This window comes from Giraffa tippelskirchi, chromosome X (assembly GCF_054371585.1).
Source record: "Giraffa tippelskirchi isolate mGirTip1 chromosome X, T2T-mGirTip1v1.2.pri, whole genome shotgun sequence".
NCBI lineage: Eukaryota > Metazoa > Chordata > Mammalia > Artiodactyla > Giraffidae > Giraffa > Giraffa tippelskirchi.
Window position 1 is genome coordinate 35449459 of NC_137289.1, and position 13536 is coordinate 35462994.

Here is a 13536-nt window from a genome sequence, read left to right on the forward strand (position 1 = left end):
ATGTGATGATCTGATATATAATCAAGTATCTTGAGTAAAAATTATATATAGTAGCTTTTTCATTTTCCACTGAGAAGGCCAGAGCAAGGCAGAGGCACTAGAATACTAACATTTTCATCAAAATGATATAGCTTAGATTCTGGAGCCGTCTGCTCAGGATCAGTGTTCAGCTCTGCCTCTTAATACCTGTGAATCCTTATGGAAGTTATTTAACCTTCAGTGCTTCACATTGCACCTCTGTGAAATGAGGATACTCATGACACCTACCTCATAGGATTGCTATGAGGATTAAATGAGATAATATTTCTAAAGGGCTTAGCATGGTACCTGGTGCACCATAGCACTCAACAAATATTAACTCCAGTCTTTGAGAGTAATAAGGGAAACAGTACTGTGTGTCACATCAAAGAATGACAAGCAAAAATGTCCTAGAGTGAGATGGGAAACTTAGACAAGTTCAGAACCTTTGTAACATTCTTGAGGCTGCACTGCTAATTATTAGCAAAGTGTTAGAATTGGGCAAGATGGGTGTGGCTACTTAATGGGGTAGCTCCTGGCTGTACATATTTCATGCTGTGGGGAAATAGTTGTTAAAAAATTAGTTTTTCCAAGAATGTCAGGAAAGTTAAAATTCAAGTGAAATACAGTTTCCTGTATCATGAATGTTATACATGGAGTTTGTATATAAAACCCACATATATATGTGGAGTTTAGATATAAACCTTACATATATATGGATATAATGTGGGGTTTATATCCAAATTCTGTATTAGGTTGGAGAAGGAAAAGGCTGCCCCCTCCAGTATTCTGGCCTAGAGAATTCCATGGACTGTATAGTCCATGGGGTCACAAAGAGTCGGACATGACTAAGCAACTTTCACTCACTGTGTTAGGTAGTTCCAGTCCTTAGGGCCTGAATTAAAAAGAGAGGCAACCTTAAAATCATTTATGTCAGGTAGATAAATCACATTCTAAAACTTTAATCCCTGAGATGAAGTGGCTGGTGTGAAGTTCCAAGAATCATTTAATCATAATGCAGGATAGCTTCATTAACATGCACTTCACTGATTGAGAATCTGAGAATATGCAAACCAAAACTAAGATTTTGCCCTCTTCATGGAAAAAAAAATAGGGTTTCCCTGATAGCTCAGCTAGTAAAGAATCCGCCTGCAATGCAGGAGACCCCAGTTTGATCCCTGGGTCGGGAAGATCCCCTGGAGAAGGCAATGACTACCCACTCCAGTATTCTTGCCTGGAGAATTCCATGGACAGAGGAGCCTGGCGGGCTACAGTCCATGGGGTTGCAAAGAGTCACACACGACTGAGTGACTTTCACTTTTCATGGAAAAATAAAAACATTGCCAAGAACATCAGTATTATAAATATGACTGTATTAGAAGAGTATAAAGTACTTAAAGGAATAAACACTGTTGATGCCCTCTTCTACGTGCAATTGGTATGCTAATACATTGGGCTGTCCAAAAAGTTGTCCGAGAAAACCTCGAATGAACTTTTTCGCCAACCCAACAGTTGTCCATAACAAAACATAATTATTAGTGACTTGAGTTAATGACTTAACAATGTTTGTGTGCTCCCAATGTGCCAGGCTTCATTTGAGACACTGGGGTTCACCAACAAGCAAGATACACCTAGTTCATTCCTCCATGAGGCTTACATTCTAGCATGAAGGCAAATAATGGTTTACGTTAATGGGGTGATACTATTTGAGTACAGGGTGCTTTGGGAATATTACAGAAATATCCATTCTAGTCTAAGATATGAGAAAAGGTCAGCTGGAGAAAAACATTAATCTGAGATCTGGAGATTAGCAGAAGTTGCTTGGGAGAAAAGGACTTGGGGCATGGTGTGCTTAGACAGAGGAAATAGCACATGAGTAGTATTAGATGCCCTAGGTGGCTGACTGTCTTCCTGATTAATAGAGCGGGTCTATCAAGGGTTTCTCCCAACTCTTTGCCAGTCTAATTTGCACTTCTCTATATACTTGAAAGTAATACAATTGTTTTTCTTTAAAAATATTCATGTGATTCCAAATCCTCACAAATTCAAACAAAGCATTGCTTTTATTTATAAAATGTCTTCTGTTCTAAACTTGATACACTCAATGAGTAATTCCTGCTCCCTATTTCTCTTCTGATTGGTCAGAAATGTAGCAGTTGGTCTTCCATATGCAATTACTCCTTTAGAATTTTCATATTTTTCTGTACTATCACATTTGCCATTCTATCATATTACTACATAATGCCTTTGTAGTTTATTAGTAGTACTTAGCAAAACCTTTAATGTGTAGATAATAAAAATTACATCTTCTGTGTCATTTCTTACACTCGTAGGGTATTATGTAAGGGGAGTGCTGCCGGAGACAAGTCTCTGGTATATATGAGTATATAATTTTAGGTTATTTCAGGTCAGTAAACCAGATCTCTAAACTTACCATGTCCAATACGGTAGCCACTAGCCACATGTGACTACTGAGTAGTTAGAATGTAGCCAGTCCAAGCTAAGATGTATTTTAAGTATAAAATACACACTGGATTTCAAAGGCTTAGGACAAAAAAAGAGTAATATAAAATATCTCATTAATTCTTTTTTGTAATGATCACTTGAAAATATTTTGGTTTCATTGACTTAGATAAAACGTTATTTAATTTCACCTGTTTCCTTTTACTTTTTAAAATGTAGTTATTTGGAAATTTAAAATTGCATGTGTGGCTAATGTTTTTGGCTCACATTATATTTCTGTTGGCTGGTGCTGCTTTAGACTTGTTTATTTTGTGGGTGTTAGCGGAGGCTGAGGCTAGTCTGAAGTTGTTCTGTGGCTATTAGTAGGCATGAGGCGTCATCACTACTGGTTAGGGAAGGTTTGACTTTTGGATAGAATCAGTTATTGAAACTGATCAACAACTGCGGATGCAATGGAGACTTCATTATGCTGAAAGACTGGAGAAAGAAACTTGATCAGATGCTGTGCAGGTCTCACCTAATGATAAGAGGCAGAGACCCCCAACAATAGCATGTTTATGAAACTGGGACCATTGTTCCCAAGAAGTTCCTGCTACTTACTTTGACATTGAAATCGTCTAACGTAATGTTACATTAGAAGAAAGTTAACCTGAAAAAATAGAAGGTGAGCCTCCCTATAAACAAGTTCCTCCTATAGTCACATTTACTATCTTCAAGGATGAAGAAGGCAAACCCTGTTAAAAAATACTGTGCAGTTCTGTAGTGCTTTTCATCTTGAAGTACCTAGTAATATTAATTTGCTATTCATTACAGTTTGTGAAATGTTGAATAGTGTGTTACTATCCCATTTACATGTTGGAGAAGAGTCAGAGAATGTAAAAGACTTGCCCAAATGACATAGTATTTAAGGGAGCTCACCTGCTCACATGGAAGAAGTGATATGGAAGTCTTTTCAAAAGTAGTTTTGACATCATGTTTCTCAGCTAATTATCTTGTGTACCCCTTAACTGCTTATGGCTGTGCGTGCATGATAAGTAACTGCTTATAGTCTAGTAGGGGGAGGCAGGTATGTACAGAATCAGTTCAGTTCAGTCGCTCAGTCGTGTCCGACTCTTTGCAACCCCATGAATTGCAGCACGCCAGGCCTCTCTGTCCATCACCAACTCCCAGAGTCTACCCAAACCCATGTTCATCGAGTTGGTGATGCCATCCAACCATCTCATCCTCTGTCGTCCCCTTCTCCTCCCGCCCCCAATCCTACCCAGCATTAGGGTCTTTTCCAATGAGTCAACCCTTCGCATGAGGTGGCCAAAGTATTGGAGTTTCAGCTTCAACATCAGACCTTCCAGTGAACACCCAGGATTGATCTCTTTTAGGATGGATTGATTGGATCTCCTTGCAGTCCAAGGGACAGAATACCAGAGAGTATTTCAGGTGCTCTGGTGAGAGGAGTGGGTTTGAGATAATGACAGTATCTAAGACTTTTTTTTTTTTTAAGATTTTTTCCCGTGGACCAGTTTTTTAAAGTCTTTATTGAGTATATTATAATATTGTTTCTGTCTTATGTTTTGTTTTTTTGGCCATGAGGCATGTGGGAGCCTAGCTCCTCAACCAGGGATCGAACCTGCACTCCCCACGTTGGAAGGCGAAGTCTTAACCACTGGACCACCAGGGAGGTCTCTATAGTTTCTAGGACTTCTGTAGTGCTTCCTGTGTACCAGGTATAGTTCTAAGTGCTTTCATGTATAGTAACTTATTTAACCTTCAGGAGAATCCAGTAGATAAGGAATTATTAGGATCCCTGTTTTACAAAATACAGGTGGGCAAAAAGAGATTCAGTCATTTGCCCAAGGTCACAGTGAGTGGCAGAACTTGGATTCAAACCCAGACCAACTTAGCTCTTCACCACTGCACTGAGGTGTATGCATTGTCCCCTGGGTGGACAGAAAATACTTCCTAGGGAAAGTGACATTAGCTCTGAGTCTGATAAAAGGAGAAACTGTTTGCTAGGATGTAGAGAAGGGGGCATTCTTATGATGATGATAGTAGGAGCAGTCCTACTGCTGGCAAAATGAAGCAGTCCCCACAAAAGAGACAGGTTTAGGGAAAAGGAGAGGGGAAGGTGGAAAGAAGGGGCATAGATTAGGCCCAAGCTGAGTTACAGGAAAAGGAAAAGATTGTGAAAGGAGGAACCTTGAGACTGTTGACAAAGTGAAATTAGTGCAATATCTAAGGATTCATTTACCAAGGCTCCTGCATTCCCCTTTAGCACAGACAGCTGAAAAATTGTAACTATATTTAAGTCACTGGTTGTGTAACCCTGGGCAAATCAGTTTAATTCTCTGGGTCTCAATTTTCTCATCTGTGAAATCAAGGGCCAAGATGAAATGGTCTTTGCATTCCTTTCTAGCTCTGGTCTCCTGATTTCTATGAGTTCTAATGTGCAAAGAAGAAGCAATTTGACACTAAATGACATATTTAGATTTGCATTTGAGAAAGATGACACATTTTATATGGTAATATCATGGTACATTTTTAAAAAAGGCATCTTCAGTTTTAAAATTCTACACTTGCTTTGGACACTTCTACTTAAAGAGTGTCACTGTAAGTCCTACAGGCACTTCCTCCTGTAGGAGTAAGTGCCTCTCACTCTCTTATGCTTAGCACACCTACCTCTCTGTTCGTTCTGATGTTTTCTTGTTTCTCACTTGGAAGTGACCTCTTTTTTTCCCCATTGTTCTTTTGGTGTCTCCTCTAGTAACTAAGGGCTTCCCAGGTGTCTCAGTGGGTTAAAAATCTGCCTGCAATGCAGGAGATGCAGGAGACGGTTCGATCCCTGGGTCAGGAAGATCTCCTGGAGAAGGGAATGGCAACCCACTCCAGTATTCTTGCCTGGAGAATCCCATGGACAGAGGAGCCTGGTGGGCTACAGTCCATGGGGTTGCAAAGAGTCAGACACACCTGGGCACGCACCAATTGTAACTAAGTCTTAAGTGATAACTAAGTCTTTCGTGAGTCTAGGTTCCTCTGAGTTTTCTTAACTGTTTCCATTGTTTTAACTACCATCTCTCGAGGAATATATTCGAATTAACTGCTCTAGTTGTGTATCTCTAGTAGATACAGTCTCATCTAGAAATGACATGCCTGGAGGGGTTTAGGGGGCAAAGTGGGTGAAGGGGGTCAAAAGGTACAAAATTTCAGTTAGAAAATAAGTAAGTCACAGAGATGTAATGTACAGAATAGTGATTATAGTTAATAATACTGTGTTGCACATTTGAAAGTTGCTAAGAGAGTAGATCTTAAAGTTCTTATCACAAGAAAAAATTTTTTGTAACTATGTATGGTGATGGATGTTAGCTAGATGTAGTGTGGTCATTATTTCACAATGTATGCAAATATCAAATCATTTGTTGCACACTTGAAACTAATGTAATGTTATGTGTCAAACCTCAGTAAAAAAATTTAAAAATAACTTGGCTAAAACATGACTCTGCATCAAAATTTCTCTAAAGCCTTTCCTATTTATTAGGAAAAAAGTCACATTATTTCCTTCTTTTAGTCTCAATATAGAAAAATCATAAAGTACATAAAAGTAGAAGAATATAATAATCCCCAGAAATTCCCTGGCAGTCTAGTGTTAGGACTCTGGGCTTCCAGTGCTGAGGGCCTGGGTTAGATCCCTGGTGAGGGAACTAAGATTCCCACAAGCTGCATGGTGTGGCCAAAATAAATAAAAATAAATAAAAGTAAAATAAAATTGAAAAAAAGAATGTAACCCACATAATCTCATACCTGAAAGAATAATCACTGTTACTATCTTATTGTATAGTTTTCTTAACTATTTCTCTGTATGTGTATACGTGTGTGTGTTTATTGTGGGGGGGTATCATAGTACCATTTTGTAATCTATTTGAATATCTTTCCATTTCAACAGGTAAAATCATGTATTGTTTTTGAAAGAGTGTGGAGTATTCAGTTGTATATTCATATAATATATTTAACCAAATATCTGATGTTAGGATTTTATTTCCAATTTACTGATATGACAAAGTGTGCTTGTACGAATTTCCATTGCTTGTGTCACACATATGACACATCACATGTGCTTGGTATAGTGGTTACTTGAACTTTGACATATCTCCTCAAAATGATTTTATAAATTTTGAGACCAGATCTTACATTTGTTTGTGTCTCTCATAGAATTTAGCATTGGCCTTTCATATGGAAAACGTTCAATAAATAGTTATTGAATGAACAGACAAATGAGGTGCACATCCCCAGGCAATCACTTACCTGCTTTCTACCACTCCAGGTTTGTTTTCATTTTCTAGAATTTTATATGAATTGAATCATATGGTACGTGCCCCTTTCTGTGTGGCATCTTTCGCTTAGAATAATTATTTTGAGATCCATCCAGGTTGTTACGTATATCATGTTGTAGCACGCTGGGGAGACAGACAACACTTGAGCACCCCTTTCTGTAGAAGCATGCCAATGAAGCCTCTCCATCACACAGAATTTATTCTGAGCCTTTGGTGCATACATCCCTGCCTGCTTGATCTCTCCTCTTGAGTATCTCAGTAACAAAGGTAACATGTCTCAAATGGACCTCCTTATGCAATGCAGTCCTCCCCCCTCAAAACCCCCCTCCAAATCTCAGCATAGTGAATGACATCATCTTTCATCTAGTTGAATGGGTCTTCCTAGTTGCTGGGTCATCCTCTTAAATATATCTCTGTTCTCTCTGCCCCCCCCCCCTTTTTTAGTCTCTTCTGCTACCACCCTATTCTAAGCTGCATCGTCACTTGTCTGCCTACTGCAGCTCTTCCTACCAGTCTCCCTGCTTTTGCCTTTGCCCCTGTCCGACTCAGAGAAGTCATGCTGATTCTCAAACAGACATTGTTTCTTATCACTCTCACGCTTCAGAACGCTCAGTGGTATCCTTTGCACTCATCCTATAGTTCTATTTTTAGAACCCTTTGATTCCAAAGTGCCCAGGACATTTTTTATTTCTGACCCTCCCAATTTGAGCTCCTGTAAGAACGAAGTGCATACAAGCTGTGTTGAGAAGTCAGCTCTGAAAAGTTTTGACAGAAGAGGGCAGGGTTAGAGTCTTCCCAGAGTCCTGCATGCAAGATAGAGTTCATGTCGTTTATGGCTAGTGTCATCCTTGATGTTAGAAAATCTGTACAGCTTCTTTAGGTCCTTTCCTGGCTTTGAGCTCAATCTTGATCTCTCCTTGGAGCCCAGTTAAGAGCTCACTGCTCTAAGGGGATGAAACATGTTTGTTTCACTTAGAAAGTCTATATTTATTTCTATATTTAAACACCACCCTCACCCCACTAGGCTGCTTGTCTAAGTTATTTTGTGAGCCACAGGGGAATAGAAACCTTCTTCCTTCTTCTGTTTCTTATTTCACTCTTTGGAGTAAGTCAGGGGCTTAAGCAGGCCCCCTGTGGGCTCTCCGTAAATAACAGTTCCATTCAATAATGGACCAGAAGAGTGTTTTAAAGAAATGCAAATTGAGCAGAGAGGCTAAAAAAGGTGTCCTGATACTTTTCAGTTTGTTCTCTAATCAGAGTTAATGCAATTGAAACCCCTTAGTTTCACATCTATTAGGCACGCAGCAAGCTGGCAAATGCTTCCTGAGGGACTAGGCCTCAGCCGTGGCTGGGTGCTCTGTGGCGTGTGTATGTACGTGTCCATATCTGCCTGCATGGTGTCTGTCTTGTCGAATTTCTATAAATATATAATTAAATTGATTTTGTCAAACAGCTAGGGGACCTGGTGGCAGAATTCTAAGATAACCTCCAAGATTCTTCCCCTCAGGTTCATACACCCTGTATATTCCCTTCCCCTTGAGTGTAGTTGAGATCTATGGATAAGCTTGGTGACCGCTCTGATAACTGTTGCTGTTTAGTTGATAAGTTGCGTCCAACTCTTTGTAACCCTATGGATTGTAGTCTGCCAGGCTCCTCTGTCCGTGGGATTCTCCAGGCAAGAATACTAGAGTGGGTTGCTATGCCCTTAGCCAGGGGATCTTCCCAACCCAGGGATTGAACTCGTGTCTCCTGTGCCTCCTGCATTGGCAGGGCCACCAGGGAAGTCCCACTGTGATGATTAGGTTACTTTATATGAAAACAGTGAAGAGATTTTGAAGATGTAATTAAAGTCCCTTCTGGAGGAGAGAGAAGTTCTCCTGCTGAGCATGATGAAATGAACAGCCCTGTTGTAAGCTGACTATGGAGAGGGGCAGTCTCTAGAGCCTGGAGATGCCCAGGGTGTCAGCCCTACCATCCTGAGGAACTGAATCCAATCACCTGAATGAGCTTTAAAGAAGACTCTGAGCTCCATAGGTTAATGCAGCCTGGCTGACACCTTGATTTCAACTTTGTGAGTCTCTGAGCATCACACCCAGCTCTGCTCTGCTTGGACTTCTGACTCCCAGAAACTGAGATAATACATGTGTGTAGTTTGAGACCAGTACCAGATTTGTGGCAATTTGTTATGCAGCAATTAACAGTTAACTAATACAGAGGATATCCAGTTGCCATTTCAATTTTTTACTGTTATATTGGGCTTTTTTGTTACAGTAGACACAACAAAGTATCACAGACTGGATGGCTTAAACAACAATAAGCAGAAATTTATTTTCTCACAGTTCTCATAGAGCCTGTGTGTCTGAGACTGAGGTGTCAACAGGTTTGGTTTCCTTTGAGGCTTCTTTCCTTGTCTTGCAGATGGCTGCCTTCCCACTATGTCCTTACATGGTCAGTGTGTATGCCTGTGTATGTCCTAATTTCCTCTCATAAGGACAATAGTCATCAGTGATTAGGGCCCACCCTAAAGATCTCATCCTAATTTGATTACCTATTTAAATAGTTTATCTCCAAATAACATTACATTCTGAGATACTTAAGATTCAACATATGAATTTGGGGGCGGGGGTACAGTTCAGCCCATAATGTGTATGTGCCTGCTCTGACTCTTTGCAACCCCAAGGACTGTAGCCTGCCAGTCTCCTCTGTTCAGAGATTCTCCAGGTAAGAATACTGGAGTGGGTTGCCATGCCCTCCTCTAGGGGATCTTCCCAATCCAGGGATCGAACCCTCATCCCCTGCATTGCAGGCAGATTCTTTACCGCTGAGCCACAGGGGAAGCCCTCAGCCCACAATAGCCATCACCATTTTCAGCATTCTTTTCACCATTATTATTTTGTTTTGACTTGTTTTCTTATTTCTTGAACCTCTGTTACATCTCCCCATTCTTCAGAGTTTGTCCTATTTTATTACAAACTCTTTGTCTAATTATTCACATTTTTGGCTACAGGTTAACTTGTAACATCTTTCATAATTACATCCCTAGCTTCTAGTGGCCAATCAGTCTGATTTAAGAAAAACATTGTTTTACATTTTATATATAATTTTTACAAGTTTACAAGGTACTTTCACATGACTTTGTTTTTTAAACCTGGAACAATGCTGTGAGGCAGATCAGTCCAATATCTTCATTACCCCACTCTAAATTCAGGAAGACACACTCAAGAGAAATGGTGGTGTTAACGTAACATAGCTCATGTCTTCTGACTCCCAAGTCAGGGTGCTCCGTCCGCTAGATTAACTATTCAACGCATTCTAACCCAAACAGCAACTAATTCCTACCAGATAAGTCTATTTGTAATCTATCTTATTCCTATCTGATTGTTCAAATGCAGATTCTATAACTGCCCCCATCCTTGCTATGTATCTGGAGGGTTTTCTCATAGTGTAAATTGGGGAGGCTATGGCCACACGTGATTACCCTATTTTCCCATTATTTCTGTTTGAAAACGTATTGTAAAACTACCCCACTTGAACCTTTTTATGGCCGGGATGAAGCAGTATCTTGGATGCATTTCACTCAGTTGTATTTACTTGTTTATTTTTAACTTAACGTGCCAGATTTTTCATACACACTGAAATCAATTGCTTTAAACACATTTCCTCAATGAGACTGTAAACTCGCGTAACAGGGGCTTTCTAACCTAACAGGCATTTTGTGTGTAACATAGGTATACGGTGATAATCATTAAATAAGCATGGTGGAGAAGCCAATGAATGCATGCATTCCTGTTAACAAAGATGCATTGTGTTGAATCCACTGACAGGCAGGTAAAAGATAATATAAATTCCACGTGCATTTGGAGTTCTCTCTTTATTTTTACCAGTTTGGTAAAGTCTAACAATGTGGTGATAGCTTTAGTTCTTGCCAGTTTTTGAGTAACTGATTATTTCCAAGTTACTTAAAACGCACTACTAGAATTTCAGTGGAGGGAATTTGAAATATCAAGTCAGCAATGTTGAGCTCTCAGACACCTGACCAGTTTACTGGTAGGCAAAGAGAAATATTAGAAAACATAAAGAACTACCGTTCCACACCCACCCCATCACTTTCCTTAAAAAACAAACAGTGAGTGAACTGGCTGCTAACAGCACGCTCCTATTATTTTTCCTAGGAGGAGTCTGGAATTATAAGCAGAAAAGGCAAAGGAAGAAGTGTAAGAAGGTGGCCCCAGGCTATAACCGTCAAGAAGGCAAAGAATGAATAGAAGGGGGGAAAACAGGCTTGACTAGGGCTTTTGTTGGGGGCTTGGCTGGCAGAACTGGGGGGAGAGAGTCAAGATTGTGACTCAGAATAGCAGCTCCACCAGTTTGGAAAGAGCGTGGCACAGCAGTTAAGAACTTGGGCGCTGGAATCACGCTGCTTGGGATCCTGGGCCCTGTTCTGCCCCTTACCAATTATGTAACCTTGGGCAAGTAATAATTTGATTTTGACACCTCAGTTTTGGCAGTTGTGAAACGCAGACAAGACTACTTGTGGACCTTGTGGAGTAGCTGTGAGAGTTAAGTGCGTTCATAATTCAGCGCTGGGTGCTTAGCAGACGCTGGGTAAAGTGAGCTCGTATTTGCTCTTCTTTCTTAATCGTCTGTACCTCCCGCAGGGGGAAAAGATGAAGCGCATCTGAAGAGTGATGAACAGTAGTTGTGTGACATCCCGGATCACCCCACCGAGGTGAAGCGGCTTGAGGGGACACCTTGCGCCCGGGCCCTCTGCGACCACGAGGGGCCGCGACAAGCGCGGGCAGGAGGCTCAGGGCGGGGGCGCTCCTCCTGGCGGGCGCGCCGTGTCCCCGGATATTTGACAGTTTTCACCTCTTCTGTCTTGGGCACCAGGGGCCGTGTGTGCTCTAAGCCGAGTGTCCTGCTTTCGGAGGCGTGGGGGCCACGGCGCGACCAGCCTGCCTCCCGCCCCTCCTCGCCACGCAGCGGGCGGCCGCGGAGTTGCGCTCGGACCCTACACTAGGTCCTACCCCAGCTCCCCCGCCTCCCGCGCAGGCGCCGCCGGGGCCGCCCCCGCCGCCATGTTTCCCCCGCCCGCGCGCTCCCTCCCCCTCCCCTCCTCAACTGGGCTCCCGCACCCCCCCCGCACCCCCCCCCGCCCGGTGAGGTCAGGCGGAGGCTCCGCCGCTGCGGCCGCAGCAGCGCCGCTCCTATTCCGGGGAACCCTGGGACGGAGCGTTTCAAATCAGCGGAGCGGCGTTCGGGGTAGGGTCCGTGCTCTCCGCCTACCGGAGAGCGAGGCGAAGTGACCGGGGCGAGCAAGGGGGTGCGGAGGACTGGGGGCCGCTGCCTCGCCGCAGGACGGAGCCCCGGCTGCGCCGCGCGCGACTCGCTCTTCGGCCCTCGGAGCGCAGCAGCAGGCGGACGGGCGGCGGGACGCCGGGACGCGGCAAACAAGGTGAGGCAGGGTCCCGGAGTGGCAGCGGCTCCATCGGCCGCCTTCGCGCCCCGGGGACCCGGCGAGGCCAGGCGGCGCGCGGTCAGGAGCTGCGACCTGCAGGCGGACAGGGGGTTACCTCCGCTCTTTACACGCCCTCCCTCCGTCCCCACAACCCATTTTCTCTCACTTGCGGGTGTACGCCCTCCTGTCCGCACCTCTCATCTCTCTCTCCCCAACTCGCTGGCTCCGCCCGTCGCCTGGGTTCTTGGAGGACCACTGTGCCTAGTTTTCCTTTCCTTCTTTGTTACCCCTCTAAGATCTTCTCCTCCGGGGCTGTCGCTACTCTTGACGGTCTGGGGTCTCTCTGCCCGTCTCGGGCCCCGCTGTCAATTTCCTTCTCACAGTTTCTGCTTTGTGCCTCCTAATCCATCCCTCCCTCCGAATCTTCTAACTTGGGAGGCTTCGCTGCTGGCTCCCGAGTCAGGAGCACCCTCCTCTCTTCCTCGAAGCCTTTAACTCTGCTTTGAGCGTCTTCATCTCTAAAAAGTCTCGGCTGCTTTGAATTAATCACAGTTCACTAATGATTTTCTTGGAAGCTTCCAGTCTACTGTACGGTGTACTGAGAGTGATGGGAATGAGCCTTTAGTAAACATCATCTAAAGAACTTGCAAGTTTGTTTTTTTCCTAGTGTTCCATAACTTAGTCCAAGAACCACAAGCACTGAGAATGGATGTATGTATGTTTGTATTTAATCCTAGCACATGGTCCTCCGTCTGATTCTTCCCACGCTGCCAAGCAGGCCGTAGAGAGAGACGGTGGGAGGGACCTTGATGCTTGGCTCCATTTCTCCTGCAAACTGGAGTGTTCAGCGTTTCAGTGTTGTCAGATGACTAGTAGTTTGGGATAAAGTCACTCAAGTTAGCCTAAGCCTAAGCTGGTTACCAAACCCACTGAATGGGAATTGACAGACGCTGGGGTTTAAAACTGACTCTATTGGGAGGGTCCTTGCCTTTTTTTTTTTTTTTTAAGAAGCCACAATTTCTTACTGCAGATCACATATTTGTATGTACCCTCAAGAAGCAGAATTTAAAAACCATGTCAAAGGGACGACTTTTCTGTTTGCTGAAGTCAGTTTCACACAGCACCAGCCTACCGCCTTCTCCCAGTGCTCCCATACTGAGGTTCGTTTACTCACTTCCATGCTCTAATTAGCTCCTGAAGAAAATTGAATGAAGAAGCTGGACGTGGAGGCAGATACAGTGAACTAGCACAGGCCGACCTTGGCGGCTGTGTTCC

The 13536-nt window shown here is 43.2% G+C and overlaps 1 protein-coding gene across 3 annotated transcripts in view; it reads left to right on the plus strand.

Annotated features, from left to right (window-relative positions):
* Positions 1-11957: 11957 nt before the first annotated feature.
* The window catches only part of KLHL13 (kelch like family member 13), a 194455-nt gene continuing 192876 nt past the window's right edge, over positions 11958-13536 (plus strand). For 2 of the 3 annotated variants that reach the window (XM_081564431.1, XM_081564433.1), the window contains exon 1: positions 11958-12258. The gene's annotated coding sequence lies outside the window, so the exon portion shown is untranslated. The remainder of the gene's footprint in view (positions 12259-13536) is intronic. The other variant, XM_081564427.1, reaches the window with a different exon arrangement.